Source organism: Triticum dicoccoides, chromosome 3A (assembly GCF_002162155.2).
Source record: "Triticum dicoccoides isolate Atlit2015 ecotype Zavitan chromosome 3A, WEW_v2.0, whole genome shotgun sequence".
Lineage (NCBI taxonomy): Eukaryota > Viridiplantae > Streptophyta > Magnoliopsida > Poales > Poaceae > Triticum > Triticum dicoccoides.
This window is the reverse complement of record NC_041384.1, coordinates 275,607,282-275,625,583: the sequence shown is the minus strand read 5'-3', so window position 1 is coordinate 275,625,583 and position 18,302 is coordinate 275,607,282.

Sequence of the window (18,302 nt, the reverse complement as noted above, 5' to 3'; positions counted from 1 at the left end):
TTGATTTATTAGTATGCTTGAAGTATTTGATGTCAATATTAAACTTTTCTTTTGAATCTCATGGATCAGAACATTCATGCCACAATAAAGAAGATTGCATTGATAAATATGTTAGGTAGCATTTCACATCAAAAATTATGTTATTATCATTTACCTACTCAAGGACGAGCGGGAATTAAGCTTGGCGATGCTTGATACGTCTCCAATGTATCTATTATTTTTTAATGTTTCATGCTATTATATTATCTATTTTGGATGTTTTATATGCATTAATATGCTATTTTATATTATTTTTGGGACTAACCTATTAACCTAGAGCCTAGTGCCAGTTTCTGTTTTTACTTGTTTTTGACTTTTACAGAAAAGGAATATCAAACGGAGTCCAAACGGAATAAAACTTTACGATGATTTTTCTTGGACTAGAAGACAGCTACGTGACTTGCAGAGAGGGTCGGAAGAGTCCCAGGGAGGCCACAAGCCTCTAGGGTGCGCCTCAGGGGGGCGCGCCCTGAGGGCTTGTGGGCCCCTCGGGAGTCCTCCAACCCTAAAACCACTTCTATATATTCTCAAATATTCCCCAAACATCAGAAGCATCCACCAAAACACTTTTCCGCTGCTGCAAGCCTCTGTTCTCGTGAGATCCCATCTTGGGGCCTTTTCTGGCACTCTGCCGGAGGGGGAGTCGATCACGGAGGGCCTCTACATCAAGCTTGATGCCCTTCCAATGAAGCGTGAGTAGTTTACCACAGGCCTACGGGTCCATAGCTAGTAGCTAGATGGCTTCTTCTCTCTCTTTGACCTTCAATACAATGTTCTCCTCGATATTCTTGCAGTTATATCTGATGTAATATTCTTTTGTGGTGCGTTTGTTGATATCTGATGAATTGTGGATTTATGATCAAATTATCTATGAATATTATTTGAGTCTTCTTTGAACTCTTCTATGCATGATTAAGATATCTTTGTATTTCTCTTCGAACTATCGGTTTGGTTTGGCCAACTAGATTGGTTTTTCTTGCAATGGGAAAGGTGCTTAGTTTTGGGTTCAATCTTGTGGTGTCCTCACCCAGTGACATAGTAGGGGTAGCGAGGCATGTATTGTATTGTTGCCATCAAGGACAAAAACATGGGGTTTACATTTGCTTGAGATTATCCCTCTACATCATGTCATCTTACTTAAGGCATTACTCCGCTCTTATGAACTTAATACTCTAGATGCATGCTGGATAGAGGTCGATGTGTGGAGTAATAGTAATAGATGCAGGCAGGAGTCGGTCTACTTGTCATGGATGTGATGCCTATATTCATGATCATTGCCTTAGGTATAGTCATAATTATGCGCTTTTCTATCAATTTCTTAACAGTAATTTGTTTACCCACTGTATGTTTTCTTTCAAGAGAGAAGCCTCTACTGGGCCCCGGGTCTATTTTCCATCATATATTTTCACATCTATAAACCAAAAAAACAAATACCTTGCTGAAATTTATTTATATTTACTTTAGTTTGCTCTTTTATTTATCTTTTATACCTATATCTATTAGATCTCACTCTTGTTCGTGACCGTGAAGGGATTGACAACCCCTTTTTCACGTTGTGTGCAAGTGTTCGTTAGTTTTTGCAGGTGCATAAATTGGAGACTTGTTTGTGCCTCCTACTGGATTGATACCTTGGTTCTTAACTGAGGGAATACTTATCTCTAGTTTGCTGCATCACCCTTTCCTCTTCAAGGGAAAAATCAACGCAAGCTCAAGAAGTAGCAGCGATAATGGCAGCGGAACACCGACAGGGCTTCACCAAGCATTGACGGATCGAGGTGGAGGCTTATCGGGAGGGAGAGAGGAGGCTTGGGTTATGTGTCACTAGCCCTTGTGCCCCCTCCCCACTGTATATATGGGTGTGGCAGGGCTAGGGGCACATCCCTAGCCCCTCCTCTAAGGAGGGGAGGCATCCATGGGAGGAGGAGTGCCCTCCAAGCCAAGTGGAGGGCCTCCACCTTAGGGTTTCCCTTCCCCTAGGCGCATGGGCCAAGTAGGGGATGGTGCGCCTGGAACAATAAGGCCAGGGCACCCCCCTACAGCCCATGCTACTATATGGGACGTGGTGGAACCCTCCGAGGACTTCCGGACCCCACCAGAACCTTTTGGAACCTTCTGGTGACTTCCTGGTACCATACCGAAAATATAGACTTTTTCCCGGAACCTTGACAACAAATTTCCATATATAAATCTTTACCTCTGAACCATTTCGGAGCTCCTCGTGATATCCCGGATCCCATCTGGGGCTCCTAACAACCTTTGGACTTCCCGCTATTCGATATCTCAATACTACCCTAGCACTACCGAACGTTAAGCGTGCGGCCCTACAGGTTCAAGAATAATGTAGACATAACCAAGACTCCTCTTCGGTCAATAACCAATAGCGGGACCTAGATGCCCATATTGATTCCCACATATTCAACGAAGATATTTATTGGTTGAACCATGATTTCAAGGATTCAGTCAACCCCGTATGCAATTCCCTTTGTCCGGCGATATGTTACTTGCCCGAGATTCGATCGTCGGAATCTCCATACCTAGTTCAATCTCGTTACTGGTAAATCTCTTTACTCATTCAGTAATACAAAATCCCGTGACTAAACTCATTAGTCACATGAAGCTTCTTATGATGTTGTATTACCGAGAGGGCCCAGAGATATCTCTTCATCACACGAACCGACAAATCCCAGTCTCGATCCATGCAACCCAACAGACACCTTCGGAGATACCTATAGAGTACAAGGTTGTCAGAATCGCGAGTTTGAATCGGATCGGAACTCTGATGGTAGGATTGGAAATCGTAGAATCTTCACTATCAAGATCATAGAAACTTAGATTCCACGAACTAAAATCATTGAATCGGCGAGGTTAGTTTGGATCATAAAGTCGTAGAATCATATAGCAGAATCGCGATTCTGACAACCTTTGTAGAGTATCTTTATGATCACCCAGTTACGAAGTGACGTTTTATAACACACAAAGTATTCCTCCAGTATTCGAGAGTGGCATGATCTCATGGTCTAAGGAACTGATACTTGACATGAAGAAAGCTAACGATCTGATGCTATGCTTATGGTTGGGTCTATCCATCACATCATTCTCCTAATGATGTGATCATGTTATCAAATAGCAACTCGTGTCTATGGTTAGGAAACCTTAACCATATTTGACAAACGAGCTATTCTAGTAGAGGCTTACTAGGGACACGATGTACTTTATGTATTTAAGTTTTCGGTCAATACAATTCTAGCATGAATAATAAACATTTATCATGAATGGGAAAATAATAATAACTAATTTATTATTGACTCTAGGGCATATTTCCAACAATTGGAGAAATCCGAGTGCTACTTCTATGGTAGAGCTGAGGAGGATGGAGCGCACCTATTTATAAAATGTAAGCATGTTAAACAAGACTGGAGAGAGCTTGGCCTAGAAACGGAAAGCAGCAAGCTGGAGGAGTTCACAAATGTCCATGCAATGTTGGATTCCCTGTGTGGATTTACTGAGAAGAAGCGGGTTGTTGATCGTTACGTTGTGGTGGCAATGGTGGAACAGTAGAAATAAGGTATGGGAGGGAGAGCTGGCACCTGGTATTTCTGAAGTTGTTCATAGAGTGAGATGTAGTGCCTTGGAATATGAGCAGACCTTTGCGCCCAAGCAGGATGTTGTGAAGGCTGGGAAGTGGCATCCGCCCTATGGGAATGAACTCAAGGTAAACTTGGACGGGGTGTTTATACCAGGCAGCAATTTATGTGGCTGGGGTGTTGTGATCCGGGACTCATCGGGACAGATCATCACCGCCCGAGCAGGCCATCAGGAGCAAGTCCAAGTTGCCTTGGGAGCATAAATACATGCAATGGCAGGGGTTGTAGCTCTCCCAACTGATATTGGAGCCATCAGGGTGGTTTTCAAAACAGTTTCTCAATTGCTGGCGGAAGCAATGGACATACGTAAGGTTGACTCATTGTCGTATGTGGTCATCATTGAAGATATCAAGCTCCGGTTGAAGCACTAGTTTGCAAGACAAAAGGTGCGTGCGTGTAGACGTAGTGAGAACTCTATAGCGCATGAATTAGGCCAGATTGGTCGTATGTGTTTGCTACTTGTATGGAGTGGAAAACCAATGTACCGCTCACAGTGGTTGATTGTGCTATGGGTGATATGCCCAAGCACAATTAATTTATAAAGCTTTGCTTTGCCTTGAAAAAAATATCATCTCACCTCTGATGGAGCCCCTTTTTGAAGGAAATATGCCCTAAAGGCAATAATAAAGTTGTTATTTTATATTTCCTTATTCATGATAAAGGTTTATTATTCATCCTAGAATTGTATTGATCGGAAACCTAAATACATGTGTGAATACATAAACAAATACTATGTCCCTAGTGAGCCTCTACTAGACTAGCTCGTTGATCAAAGATGGTTAAGGTTTCCTAACCATGGACATGTGTTGTCATTTGATAACGGGATCACCTCATCAGGAGAATAATGCGATGGACAAGACCCATCCGTTAGCTTAGCATAATGATCATTCAGTTTTATTGCTATTGCTTTCTTCATGTCAAATACATATTCCTTCGACTGTGAGATTATGCAACTCCCGGATACCGGAGGAATGTCGTGTGTGCTATCAAACATCATAACGTAACTGGGTGATTATAAAGATGCTCTACAGGTATCTCCGAAGATGTTTGTTGAGTTGGCATATATCGAGATTAGGATTTGCCACTCCGAGTATCAGAGAGGTATCTCTGGGCCCTCTCGGTAATACACAGCATAAGCTAGCAAGTAATCGACTAAGGAGTTAGTCACTAGGTGATGTATTATGGAACGAGTAAAGAGACTTGCCGGTAACAAGATTGAACTAGGTATGTAGATACCGACAATCGAATCTCAGGCACGTAACATACCGATGGACAAAGCGAATTACGTATGTTGCCATAACGGTTCGACCGATAAACATCTTCGTAGAATATGTAGGAGCCAAAGCATCCAGGTTCCGCTATTGGTTATTGACCTGAGAGGTGTCTCGGTCATGTCTACATAGTTCTCGAACCAGTAGGGTCCGCACTCTTAACGTTCGTTGACGATACTATATTATATGAGCTATGTGATTTGGTGACCGAATGTTGTTTGGAGTCCCGGATGAGATCACAGACATAACCACGAGTCTCGAAATGGTCGAGAGGTAAAGATTGATATATAGGACGATGGTATTCGGACAATGGAAGCGTTCTGGAAGGTATCGGGTATTTATCAGAGTACCGGAGGGGTTACCGGACACCCCCCGGGAATATATGGGCCATGAGTGGGGAGCACACCAGCCCACAAGGGGTGGCGCACCCCCCCTATGGCAGGAGGCCGATTGGGAGAAGGAAAAGAACGGGTTGCCCCCCCCCCTTCCTTCTCTCTTCCCCCTTCCCTTTTCTCTCCGGTGTTTTATGGAAGGGGGGCACCACCTAGGGTGCACCCTGACTGCCTGACCTCTCCCTCCCACATATATATATGGGGGTGCGCCCCTAGCACACCTCGACAATTGCCTAGCCGTGTGCGGCGCCTCCCTCCACCGTTTACACCCTCGGTCATATTTTCATAGTGCTTAGGCGAAGCCCTGCGAGGATCACTTCACCATCACCGTCACCACGCCTTCGTGCTGACGGAACTCATCCACTAGCTTGACGTCTTGCTGGATCAAGAAGGCGAGGGACGTCATCGAGTTGAACGTGTGCAGAACTCGGAGGTGCAGAACGTTTGGTACTCAATCGGTGGATCGCTAAGAAAGTTCGACTACATCAAACGTGTTGTGAAACGCTTCCGCTTACGGTCTACGAGGGTACGTAGAAACACTCTCCCTCTCATTGCTATGCATCTCCATGGATAGATCATTGCGTGTGCCTAGAATTTTTTTTGTTTTCCATGGAATGTTTCCCAACAGTGGCATCATGAGCCAGGTCTATGCGTAGATGATATGCACAAGTAGAACACAAATAGTTGTGGGCGGTGATAGTCATACTGCTTACCACCAACGTCTTATTTTGATTCGGTGGTATTGTGGGACGAAGCGGCCCGGACCAACCTTACATGTCCACACACATGAGACCGGTTCCACCGACTGACATGCAACTAGTTTTGCATAAAGGTGGCTTGCGGGTGCCTGTTTCTCCTACTTTAGTTGAATCAAATTAGACTGTGGCCGGTCCTTGAAGAAGATTAAAACAGCAAACTTGACAAAACACCGTTGTGGTTTTATGCGTAGGTAAGAACGGTTCTTGCTAGAAACCCGTAGCAGCCACGTAAAACTTGCAACAACAAAGTAGAGGATGTCTAACTTGTTTTTGCAGGGTATGTTGTGATGTGATATGATCAAGACATGATGTGATACACGCTATTGTATGAGATGATCATGTTTTGTAAGATATCAGGCAACCGGCAGGAGCCTTATGGTTTTCTCTTTATTGTATGAAATGCAAACGCCATGTAATTGCTTTACTTTATCATTATGCGTTAGCGATAGTTGTAGAAGCAATGGTTGGAGAGATGATCACGACGCTACGATGGAGATCAAGGTGTCGAGCCGGTGACGATGGAGATCATGACAATGCTTTGGAGATGGAGATCAAAAGCATAAGATGATGATGGCCATATCATGTCACATATTTTGATTGCATGTGATGTTTATCTTATTTTACATAGAACGACGGTAGCATTATAAGATGATCCCTTCACTAAAATTCAAGGTAAAAGTGCTCTCCTTGAGTATGCACAGTTGCTACAGTTCGTCATTTCGAGACACCACATGATGATCGAGTGTGATAGACTCTACATTCACATACAATGGGTGCAAGAGAGTTTTGCACATGCGGAATACTTGGGTTAAACTTAACGAGCCTAGCATGTACAGACATGGCCTCGGAACACTAGAGACCGAAAGGTCGAACGTGAATCATATAGTAGATATGATCAACATAGAGATGTTCACCATTGATGACTACCCCATCTCACATGATGATAGGAAATGGGTTAGTCGACTTCGATCACGTATCACTTAGATGCCTTCAGCGATGTCTATTTAAGTGGGAGTTCTTAAGTAATTTGATTAATTGAACTTAATTTATCATGAACTTAGTCTTAATAGTTTTGCATATCTATGTTGTAGATTAATAGCTCGTGACTTAGCTCCCTTATTTTTGATATGCTCCTAGAGAAAACTAAAGTTGAAAGATGATAGTAGCAATGATGTGGACTGGGTCCGTGATCTTAGGATTATCTTCATTGTTGCACAGAAGAATGATGTCCTTAATGCACTGCTAGGTGAAAGACCTATTGCAGGAGCAGATGCAGACATTATGAACGTTTGGGAATCTCGATATGATGACTACTTAATAGTTTAGTGCGCCATGCTTTACAGCTTAGAACCGGGACTTCAAAAACGTTTTGAACTCCACGGAGCATATGAGATGTTCCAAGAGCTGAAATTGGTATTTCAGACTCATGCCCGTGTCGAGAGGTATGAGACCTTTGACAAGTACTTTGCCTACAAGATGGAGGAGAATAGCTCAACCAGTGAGCATGTGCTCAGAATGTCTGGGTACTACAATCACTTGAATCAAGTGGGAGTTAATCTTCCACATAAGAAAGCGATTGACAGAGTTCTCTAGACACTGTCACCAAACTACTGGAACTTCGTGATGAACAATAATATGCAAGGGATGACGAAAATGATTCCCGAGCTCTTCGCGATGCTGAAATCAGTGAAGGTAGAAATCAAGAAAGAGCATCAAGTGTTGATGGTTAAACAAGACCACTAGTTTCAAGAAAAAGGGCAAGGGAAAGAAAGGGAACTTCAAGAAGAATGGCAAGCAAGTTGCCACTCCCGGGAAGAAGCCCAAAGCTGGACCCAAGCCTGAAACTAAGTTGATGAGGACATTAATATCATTGTTACACCCACAGCCCCTGCTGTTATACATACTGGACCAATTACTAGAGCTCGCGCACGCTAATTGAATTACCAGGTACTTTTGTTTCTTGGTAACGATTCTAATGTTCATGAGAATATGATGCTTCCTAAATTGGATGCATTTGTTTTGCTTACAAATGAAGGGCCTAGCTTGGACAAGAAATATGAACCTTGGAGCAAGTTCAAGCATGGAGATGATGGCATGCGCAAGGGGAATAAGAATGGAGTTACATGTGATGATTCCAGGACTTTGAAGCCAACATAATGAGTGCATGAAGCCTTGGACGAAATGTACAAGATGCCAATTCATCAATTTTGTCGAGAGGCTATTCTAGGTGTTGCGTCACCTTATTTTTGGGCCAGGCCCATGTAATTTCGAAATACTTGATTATAGGCTGTTTTTAGAGTCCGTATGTGTGGGGAAAGAAGAGTTAGGGTTGGTTTCGGACCCCTCCTCCAAGGGCCATGAAATTCCCCCTCTCTCCTCAATATATAGAGCCCTTAGGGCATCGTTTAGACTTTGGGGGTTTTGTTTAGATTATAAGTTCGCCATAGCTGCAACTTCGCGTACTCCGTTTGTGTTCAACGACCAGACAAGGCGTCACAGAACCCCACCTTCATTAGTAAAGCTTTCCTCTTATATTCGCAATATCCAGATTGCAATCTCAGTTTCTTGCTTGTTCTTTGTTTGCTCATAGGAAACAGACCCTCGTGGTCAGGTTGATCGTGCTCCGGCATGGTCAATAACCCCTCGGAAGTTGGTTTAACGATTGCTAAGGCGCGACGTCTCGCATGTTCGTAGTCGGATCGTCAAGGTCGACTCCCACAAAAAACAATAGCCACCATCTCATCGAAACATAGGGACACCTTCGCCTCTATCAAGTGGTATCAGATTTCCAGGTTGCTCGATGAGATTTTACAGTTTTTTGTAGTTTAGATCGAGTCTGTTCTTCATACCTATAGTCCACGAAAAAGCCAAAAACAATTAGGGTTAGTTCATCCTATCTGAACCAGTCTGAGCCTTTGCATAGTCTTTTCACTATTTTGCTTTGTCGAATTTGCGGTTGCATCGTCGTGTCAAGGTGCTGGTCTTAGCATCTAGTCTTTTAGAGTTTCAGTTCTAATCATAAGTTGTCACGCCGCCACCGCACCATCATCATTGCCCTTTCCATCTACCACCACCGCTTATCCGCCATAGCTCTGAATCCGTATCCATATACCACCACCAATTCGTATCCATATACCACCACCGATCTGTATCCATATACCGCCACCACTACCACCACCGATGCCATATACCACCACCGCTGCCATATCCTACCACCATATATCCACCACCAATCCGAGTTCCTTTCATATTAGGTTTATTTTCGAGATCCATCTAATTTTCGATTCGTGTTTCCTTGCCTGAGTAGGTTTCAAAAAAAAGTCTTGAGACCCCCGAGCAGTTTTTAGGCCAAAATTTCGGTGACCGAAAATATTTTTTCCCTGTCCTATTTTTAGGCTTTTCTGAGTCTTTTGAGACACTCGCCATCATAGTGATTTTTTTGTCGCACTTTTTCGTCATCGCTGCCCTGACTTCTGAAAAAAAATTGTCAAAAAAAATTATGTGCCCATCCTGTCATTTTGACCCGGGAAGAGTTCTGAGACACTTGCCATTATAGTGATCTTTCGCAAAAAAAAGAGGAGCGCCAAAAAAATAGAGCGAAAAACCCTTGGTAGGCGATACTCTCAGAAGAACCTCATCACCTACTTGAAATACCACTAGCCGTCTTTTGATGGTACGTCGCGTATGTGTGTTGATTGTAGAGGCATTAATAATATTACTATTCGTTATCTTCATCCTATTCCTAAGCTAGATGGTATGCTTGATGAATTGAGTGGCTCTATAATATTCTCCAAACTTGATTTGCGTAGTGGATACCATCAAATTCATATGAAATTGGGAGACGAATGGAAAACAACATTTAAAACTAAGTTTGGTTTATATGAGTGGTTAGTCATGCCTTTTGGGTTAACTAATGCACCTAGTACTTTCATGAGACTAATGAACGAAGTTTAACGTGCTTTCATTGGACGATTTGTGGTAGTCTATTTTGATGATATATTGATTTATAGCAAATCTTTGGAAGAACATTTGGAACATTTATGTGTTGTTTTTATTGCTCTACGTGATGCACATTTGTTTGGTAACCTTGGGAAGTGCACCTTTTACACCGACCGAGTATCTTTTCTTGGCTATGTTGTTATTCCACAGGGAATTGAAGTTGATAAAGCCAAGATTGAAGCTATTGAGAGTTGGCCGCAACCCAAAACGGTCACACAACTGACGAGTTTTCTTGGACTCGCTGGTTTCTATAGGCGTTTTGTGAGAGATTTTAGCACCATTGTTGCACCTCTCAATGAGCTTACAAAGAAGGATGTGCCTTTTGTTTGGGGTACCGCACAGGAAGAAGCCTTCACGGTATTTAAAGATAAGTTGACACATGCTCCTTTACTCCAACTTCCTGGTTTTAATAAGACTTTTGAGCTTGAATGTGATGCTAGTGGAATTGGATTAGGAGGTGTGTTATTACAAGATGACAAACCTGTTGCATACTTTTCTGAAAAATTGAGTGGGCCTAGTCTAATTATTCTACTTATGATAAAGAATTATATGCTCTTGTTCGGACTTTAGAAACATGGCAACATTATTTATGGCCCAAATAATTTGTTATACATTCTGATCATGAATGTTTGAAACATATTAAAAGTCAAGAAAAATTGAACCATGGACATGCTAAATGGGTTGAATTCATTGAGACTTTCCCTTATGTCATTAAACACAAGAAGGGTAAAGAAAATGTTATTGTTGATGCATTGTCTCGTCGTTATACTATGCTTTCACAACTTGACTTTAAAATATTTGGTTTGGAGACCATCAAAGATCAATATGTGCATGATGCTGAATTTAAAGATGTATTGCAGAATTGTAAAGAAGGTAGAACATGGAAAAAGTTCGTCGTTAATGATGGATTTCTGTTTTGTGCTAACAAGCTATGCATTCCAGCTAGCTCTGTTCGTCTTTTGTTGTTCCAGGAGGCGCATGGAGGGGGATTAATGGGGCACTTTGGCCTGAATAAGACGGAGGATATACTTGCTGCACATTTCGTTTGGCCAAAGATGAGACGGGATGTTGAGCGTTTTGTTGCTCGCTGCACTACATGTCAAAAAACTAAGTCATGACTCAATCCTCATGGTTTATATATGCCTTTGCATGTATCTAGCATTCCTTGGGAGGATATATCTATGGACTTTGTTTTAGGTTTACCTTGAACAAACAAGGGGAGGGATAGCATATTTGTTGTCGTGGATAGGTTCTCGAAAATGGCACACTTTATACCATGTCATAAAAGTGATGATGTTGTTAATGTTGTTGATTTGTTCTTTCGTGAAATTATTCGCTTGCATGGTGTGCCAAATACTATTGTTTCAGATCGTGATACTAAATTTCTTAGCCACTTTTGGAGATGTTTATGGGCTAAGTTGGGGACTAAACTGCTTTTTAGTACTACTTGTCACCCCCAAACTGATGGACAAACTGAAGTAGTCAATAGAACATTGTCTACTATGCTTAGGGATGTTTTGAAGAATAATAAGAAAATGTGGGAAGAATGCTTGCCTCATATTGAATTTGCTTATAATCGTTCGTTGCATTCTACTACTAAGATGTGCCCTTTTGAAATTGTGTATCGTTTCCTACCTCGTGCACCTATTGATTTTTTGCCTCTTCCATCTTCAGAGAAGGTTAATTTCGATGCTAAAGAACGTGTTGAATTGATTTTAAAAATGCATGAGTTAACTAAGGAAAACATTGAGCATATGAATGCTAAATATAAACTTGCTAGAGATAAGGATAGAAAACATGTTGTGTTTGCACCTAGAGATCTTGTTTGGTTACATTTGTGTAAGGATAGATTTCCTAATTTGCGCAAATCAAAGCTAATGCCACGTGTTGATGGTCCTTTTAAGGTGTTAGGGAAAATAAATGATAATGCATATAAACTTGAGCTGCCTGCAGATTTTGGGGTTAGTCCCACTTTTAACATTGCAGATTTGAAGCCTTATTTGGGTGAGGAAGATGAGCTTCCGTCGAGGACGACTTCATTTCAAGAAGAGGAGGATGATGAGGACATCAATACCATTGTTACACCCACAGCCCCTGCTGCTATACATACTGGACCAATTACTAGAGCTCGCGCACGCCAATTGAATTACCAGGTACTTTTGTTTCTTGGTAACGATTCTAATGTTCATGAGAATATGATGCTTCCTAAATTGCATACATTTGTTTTGCTTACAAATGAAGGGCCTAGCTTGGACAAGAAAGATGAACCTTGGAGCAAGTTCAAGCATGGAGACGATGGCATGCGCAAGGGGAATAAGAACGGAGTTACAAGTGATGATTCCAGGACTTTGAAGCCAACATAGTGAGTGCATGAAGCCTTGGACGAAATATACAAGATGACACTTCATAAATTTTGTCCAGAGGCTATTCTAGGTGTTGCGTCACCTTATTTTTGGGCCAGGCCCATGTAATTTCGAAATACTTGATTATAGGCTGTTTTTAGAGTCCGTATGTGTGGAAAAACAAGAGTTAGGGTTGGTTTCGAACCCCTCCTCCAAGGGCCACGAAATCCCCCCTCTCTCCTCCATATATACAGCCCTTAGGGCATCGTTTAGACTTTGGGGGTTTTGTTTAGATTAAAAGTTCGCCATAGCTGCAACTTCGCGTACTTCGTTTATGTTCAACGACCAGACAAAGGCGTCACAGAACCCCACCTTCATTAATAAGGCTTTCCTCTTATATTCGCAATATCCAGATTGCAATCTCAGTTTCTTGCTTGTTCTTCGTTTGCTCGCAGGAAACAGACCCTCGTGGTCAGGTTGATCGTGCTCCGGCGTGGTCAATAACCCCTCGGAAGTTGGTTTAGCGATTGCTAAGGCACGATGTCTCGCACGTTCATAGTCGGATCGTCAAGGTTGACTCCCACAGAAAACGATAGCCACCATCTCATTGAAACATCGGGACACCTTCGCCTCTATCATAAGTGTTTCTACTACAAAGGAAATGGTCACTGGAAGCGGAACTGCCCCAAATACTTGGCGGATAAGAAGAATGGCAAAGTGAACAAAAGTATATTTGATATAAATGTTATTGATGTGCATTTTACTAGTGTTCGAAGTAACCCCTGAGTATTTGATACCGGTTTAGTTGCTAAGATTAGTAACTCGAAACAGCAGTTGTAGAGACTAGTTAAAAGCGAGGTGACGATGTGTGTTGGAAATCATTCCAAGGTTGATAGGATCACGATCACGCACTCCCTCTACTTTCGGGATTAGTGTTGAACCTAAATAAATGTTATTTGGTGTTTGTGTTGAGCATGAATATGATTAGATCATGTTTATTGTAATACATTTATTCATTTAAGTTAGAGAATAATTGTTGTTCTGTCTACATGAATAAAACCTTCTATGGTCATACACCCAATGTGAATGGTTTATTGAATCTTGATCGTAATGATACACATATTCATAATATTGATGTCAAAAGATACAAAGTTGATAATGATAGTGCAACATATTTGTGGCACTGCCTTATTGGTGTAAAGCGCATGAAGAAACTCCATGCAGATGGACTTTTTGAATCACTTGATTATGAATCATTTGATACTTGTGAACCATGCCTCATGGGAAAAGTGACTAAAACTCCTTTCTCCAGAACAATGGAGCGAGCTAATGACTTATTGGAAATAATACATACCGATGTATGCGGTCCAATGAGTATTGAAGCACGCGGAGGGTACAGTTATTTGCTGACCTTCACAGATGATTTGAGTAGATATGGGTATGTCTACTTGATGAAACACAATTCTGAAACATTTGAAAAGTTCAAAGAATTTTAGAGTGAAGTGGAGAATCATCGTAACAAGAAAATAAAGTTTCTACGATTTGATCGCGGAGGCAAATATTTGAGTTACGAGTTTGGCCTTCATTTAAAACAATGTGGAATTGTTTCACAACTCACACCACCTCGAACACCACAGAGTAATGGTGTGTCCAAACGTCGTAACCATACTTTATTGCATATAGTGTGATCTATGATGTCTCTTACCGATTTACCACTATCGTTTTGGGGTTATGCATTAGAGACAACCGCATTCACGATTAATAGGGCACCGTCTAAATCCATTGAGACGACACCATATGAACTGTGGTTTAGCAAGAAACCTAAGCTGTCGTTTCTTAAAGTTTGGGATTACGACACTTATGTCAAAAGGCTTCAGCCTGATAAGCTCGAACCCAAATCAGAGAAGTGCGTCTTCATAGGATACCCTAAGGAAACAATTTGGTACACCTTCTACCACAGACCCGAAGGCAAGATCTTTGTTGCCAAGAATGGAACATTTCTAGAGAAGGAGTTTCTCTCGAAAGAAGTGAGTGGGGGGAAAGTAGAACTTGGTGAGGTAATTGTACCTTCTCTCAATTTGGAAAGTAGCACATCAGAGAAATCTGTTCCTGTGATGCCTACACCAACTAGAGAGGAAGCTAATGATGATGAAACTTCAGATCAAGTTACTACTGTATCTCGTAGGTCAAACTGAGCACGTTCCTCACCAGAGTGGTACGGTAATCCTTCTGGAAGTCATGTTACTAGACCATGGCGAACCTATGAACTATGAAGAAGCTATGATGAGCCCAGATTTCGATAAATGGCTTGAGGCCATGAAATTTGAGATAGGATCCATGTATGAGAACAAAGTATGGACTTTGGTGGACTTGCCCAATGATCGGCAAGCCATTGTGAATAAATGGATCTTCAAGAAGAAGAGTGACGTTGATGGTAATGTCACCGTCTACAAAGCTCGACTTGTGGCGAAAGGTTTTCAACAATTTCAAGGAGTTGACTATGATGAGACCTCTTCACCCGTAGCGATGCTTAAGTCAGTCTGAATCATGTTAGCAATTACCGCATTTTATGATTATGAAATTTGGCAAATGGACGTCAAAACTGCATTCCTTAGGCCTTGTTTGGTTCAGCTTTTATCGACAGATCCCGCTGCCGCGCAGCAGAATCTGAACCAAAGGGCGAACCCAGCAGAATCCGATTCCAGAAATCCGCTGTCAAAATCTGAACCAAAAGCGGAAGCAGCCCACGACGTGCTTTTCTAAATCTGATTCCGCTGCGGGCCAAAATCTGAAAAGGCTATATCAGCTGGTTTGCCAAATGACCTACATCTTTTTCACATCAGATTTTTCACAGCTGTTTTTCCACAGCAGATTTTTCACAACTGCTTTTAGAAATCCACAGCTGAACCAAACACAACCTTAATGGATTTATTAAAGAAGAGTTGTATATGATGCAACCAGAAGGTTTTCTCGATCCTAAAGGTGCTAACAAAGTGTGCAAGCTCCAGCCATCCATCTATGGACTGGTGCAAGCATCTCGGAGTTGGAATATACGCTTTGATGAGGTGATCAAAGCATATGGTTTTATACAGACTTTCAGTGAAGCCTATATTTACAAGAATGTGAGTGGGAGCTCTGTAGAATTTCTGATATTATATGTAGATGACATCTTATTGATTGGAAATGATATAGAATTTCTGGATAGCATAAAAGGATACTTGAATAAGAGTTTTTCAATGAAATACCTCGGTGAAGCTGCTTATATATTGGGCATCAAGATCTATAGAGATAGATCAAGACGCTTGATAAGATTTTTAATGAGTGCATACCTTGACAGATTTTTAAGGAGTTCAAAATGGGTCAGTCAAAGAAAGGGTTCTTGCCTGTGTAACAAGGTGTGAAGTTGAGTAAGACTCAAAGCCCGACCACGGCAGAAGATAGAGAGAGAATGAAAGTCATTCCCTGTGCCTCAGCCATAGGTTCTATAAAGTATGCCATGCTGTGTACCAGACCTACTGTGTGCCTTGCCATGAGTTTGGCAAGGGGGTACAATGGTGATCCAGGAGTAGATCACTGGGCAGCGGTCAAAATTATCCTTGGGTACCTTAAAAAGGACTAAGGAAATGTTTCTCGATTATGGAGGTAACAAAGAGTGGGTTATGTCGATGCAAGCTTTTACACCGATCCAGATGACTCTAAGTCTCGATCTGGATACATATCGAAAGTGGGAGCAATTAGCTAGAGTAGCTCCATGCAAAGCATTATAGAGATAGAAATTTGCAAAATACATATGGATCTGAATGTGACAGGCCCGATGACGAAACTTCTCTCACAAGAAAAATATGACCACATCTTAGTACTCTTTGGGTGTTAATCACATGGCAATGTGAACTAGATTATTTACTCTAGTAGACTCTTTGGGTATTGGTCACATAGTGATGTGAACTATGGGTGTTAAATCACATGGTGATGCGATCTAGATTATTGACTCTAGTGCAAGTGGGAGACTGGAGGAAATATGCCCTAGAGGCAATAATAAAGTTGTTATTTTATATTTCCTTATTCATTATAAAGGTTTATTATTCATGCTAGAATTGTATTGATCGGAAACCTAAATACATGTGTAAATACATAAACAAATACTATGTCCCTAGTGAGCCTCTACTAGACTAGCTTGTTGATCAAAGATGGCTAAGGTTTCCTAACCATGGGCATGTGTTGACATTAGATAATGGGATCACATCATCAGGAGAATAATGCCATGGACAAGACCCATCTGTTAGCTTAGCATAATGATCGTTCAGTTTTATTGATATTGCTTTCTTCATGTCAAATACATATTGCTTTGACTATGAGATTGTGCAACTCCCGGATACCGGAGGAATGCCTTGTGTGCTATCAAACGTCACAACGCAACTGAGTGATTATAAAGATGCTCTACAGGTATCTCTAAAGGTGTCACTCTGAGTATTGAAGAGGTATCTCTGGGCCCTCTCGGTAATACACAGCATAAGCTTGCAAGCAAACGACTAAGGAGTTAGTCATGAGGTCATGTATTATGGAATGAGTAAAGAGACTTGCCGGTAGCGAGATTGAACTAGGTATGTAGATACCGACGATCGAATCTCGGGCAAGTAACATATCGATGGACAAAGGGAATTACGTATGTTGTCATAACGGTTCGACCGATAAACATCTTCGTAGAATATGTAGGAGCCAATATGGGCATCCAGGTTTCGCTATTGGTTATTGACCTAAGAGGTGTCTCGGCCATGTCTACATAGTTCTCGAACCCGTAGGGTCCGCACGCTTAACGTTCGTTGATGATATAGTATTATATGAGTTATGTGATTTGGTGACCAAATGTTGTTCGAAGTCCCGGATGAGATCACGGACATGACGATGAGTCTCTAAATGGTCGAGAGGTAAAGATTGATATATAGGACGATGGTATTCGGACACCGTAAGCGCTCCGGAAGGTATCGGGTATTTATTGGAGTACCGGAGGGGTTACCGGACACCCCAGGGGAATATATGGGCCATATGGGCCATGAGTGGGGAGCACACCAGTCCACAAGGGGTGGCGTGCCCCCCTATGGCAAGAGGCCGATTGGGAGAAGGAAAAGAGGGGTCCCCCCCTTCCTTCTCTCTTCCCCCTTCCCTTTTCTCTCTGGTGTTTTATGGAAGGGGGCGTGTAACGCCCTGGATGTAACTTTCCATATTTGTAACTCCGGCTCTTTCCTTTTCTGGAGATGCGATATGATATTCCCTTCGTGGTTGGGTTTTTGTCTTTCGTTTTGCGTTTTTTTCATGTCATGCATTTTATCATGTCATCATGTGCATCTCATTTGCATTCGTGTTCGTCTCATGCATCCGGTCATTTTCCCTGTTGTCTGTTTCGCAATCCGACACTCCCACATGCACCCGGCACACCCCTCTTATCTCTTTTCGTGAGCGGGAGTTAAACGTTCTCGAAATGGACCGATATTGGTCAAGTGGCCTTGGTACACCACCGGTAGACCGCCTGTCAAATTTCGTTCCATTTGGAGGCCGTTTGATGCCCGAACGGTTAACCGGGTAACCGCAAAACCTCTTTTGTGTTGCAACCCAACACCCCTCCAAAACAGCCCAATAACCCATCTAAACCATCTCCATGTTCTCCAGCGTCGGATCACGATCGTGTGGGCGAAAACCGCACCTCATCTGGACACTCCTACCTCCATCTACCTATAAATATGTGATCCCCTCCGAATTTCGCGGTCTAACCCTATCCTTCTTCCTCCTCGCACCGCCGCACACGTCCACCCACACGCCCGGACATGTCCGCCACAGCCCCACGCCCAATCTGCAGCCGACA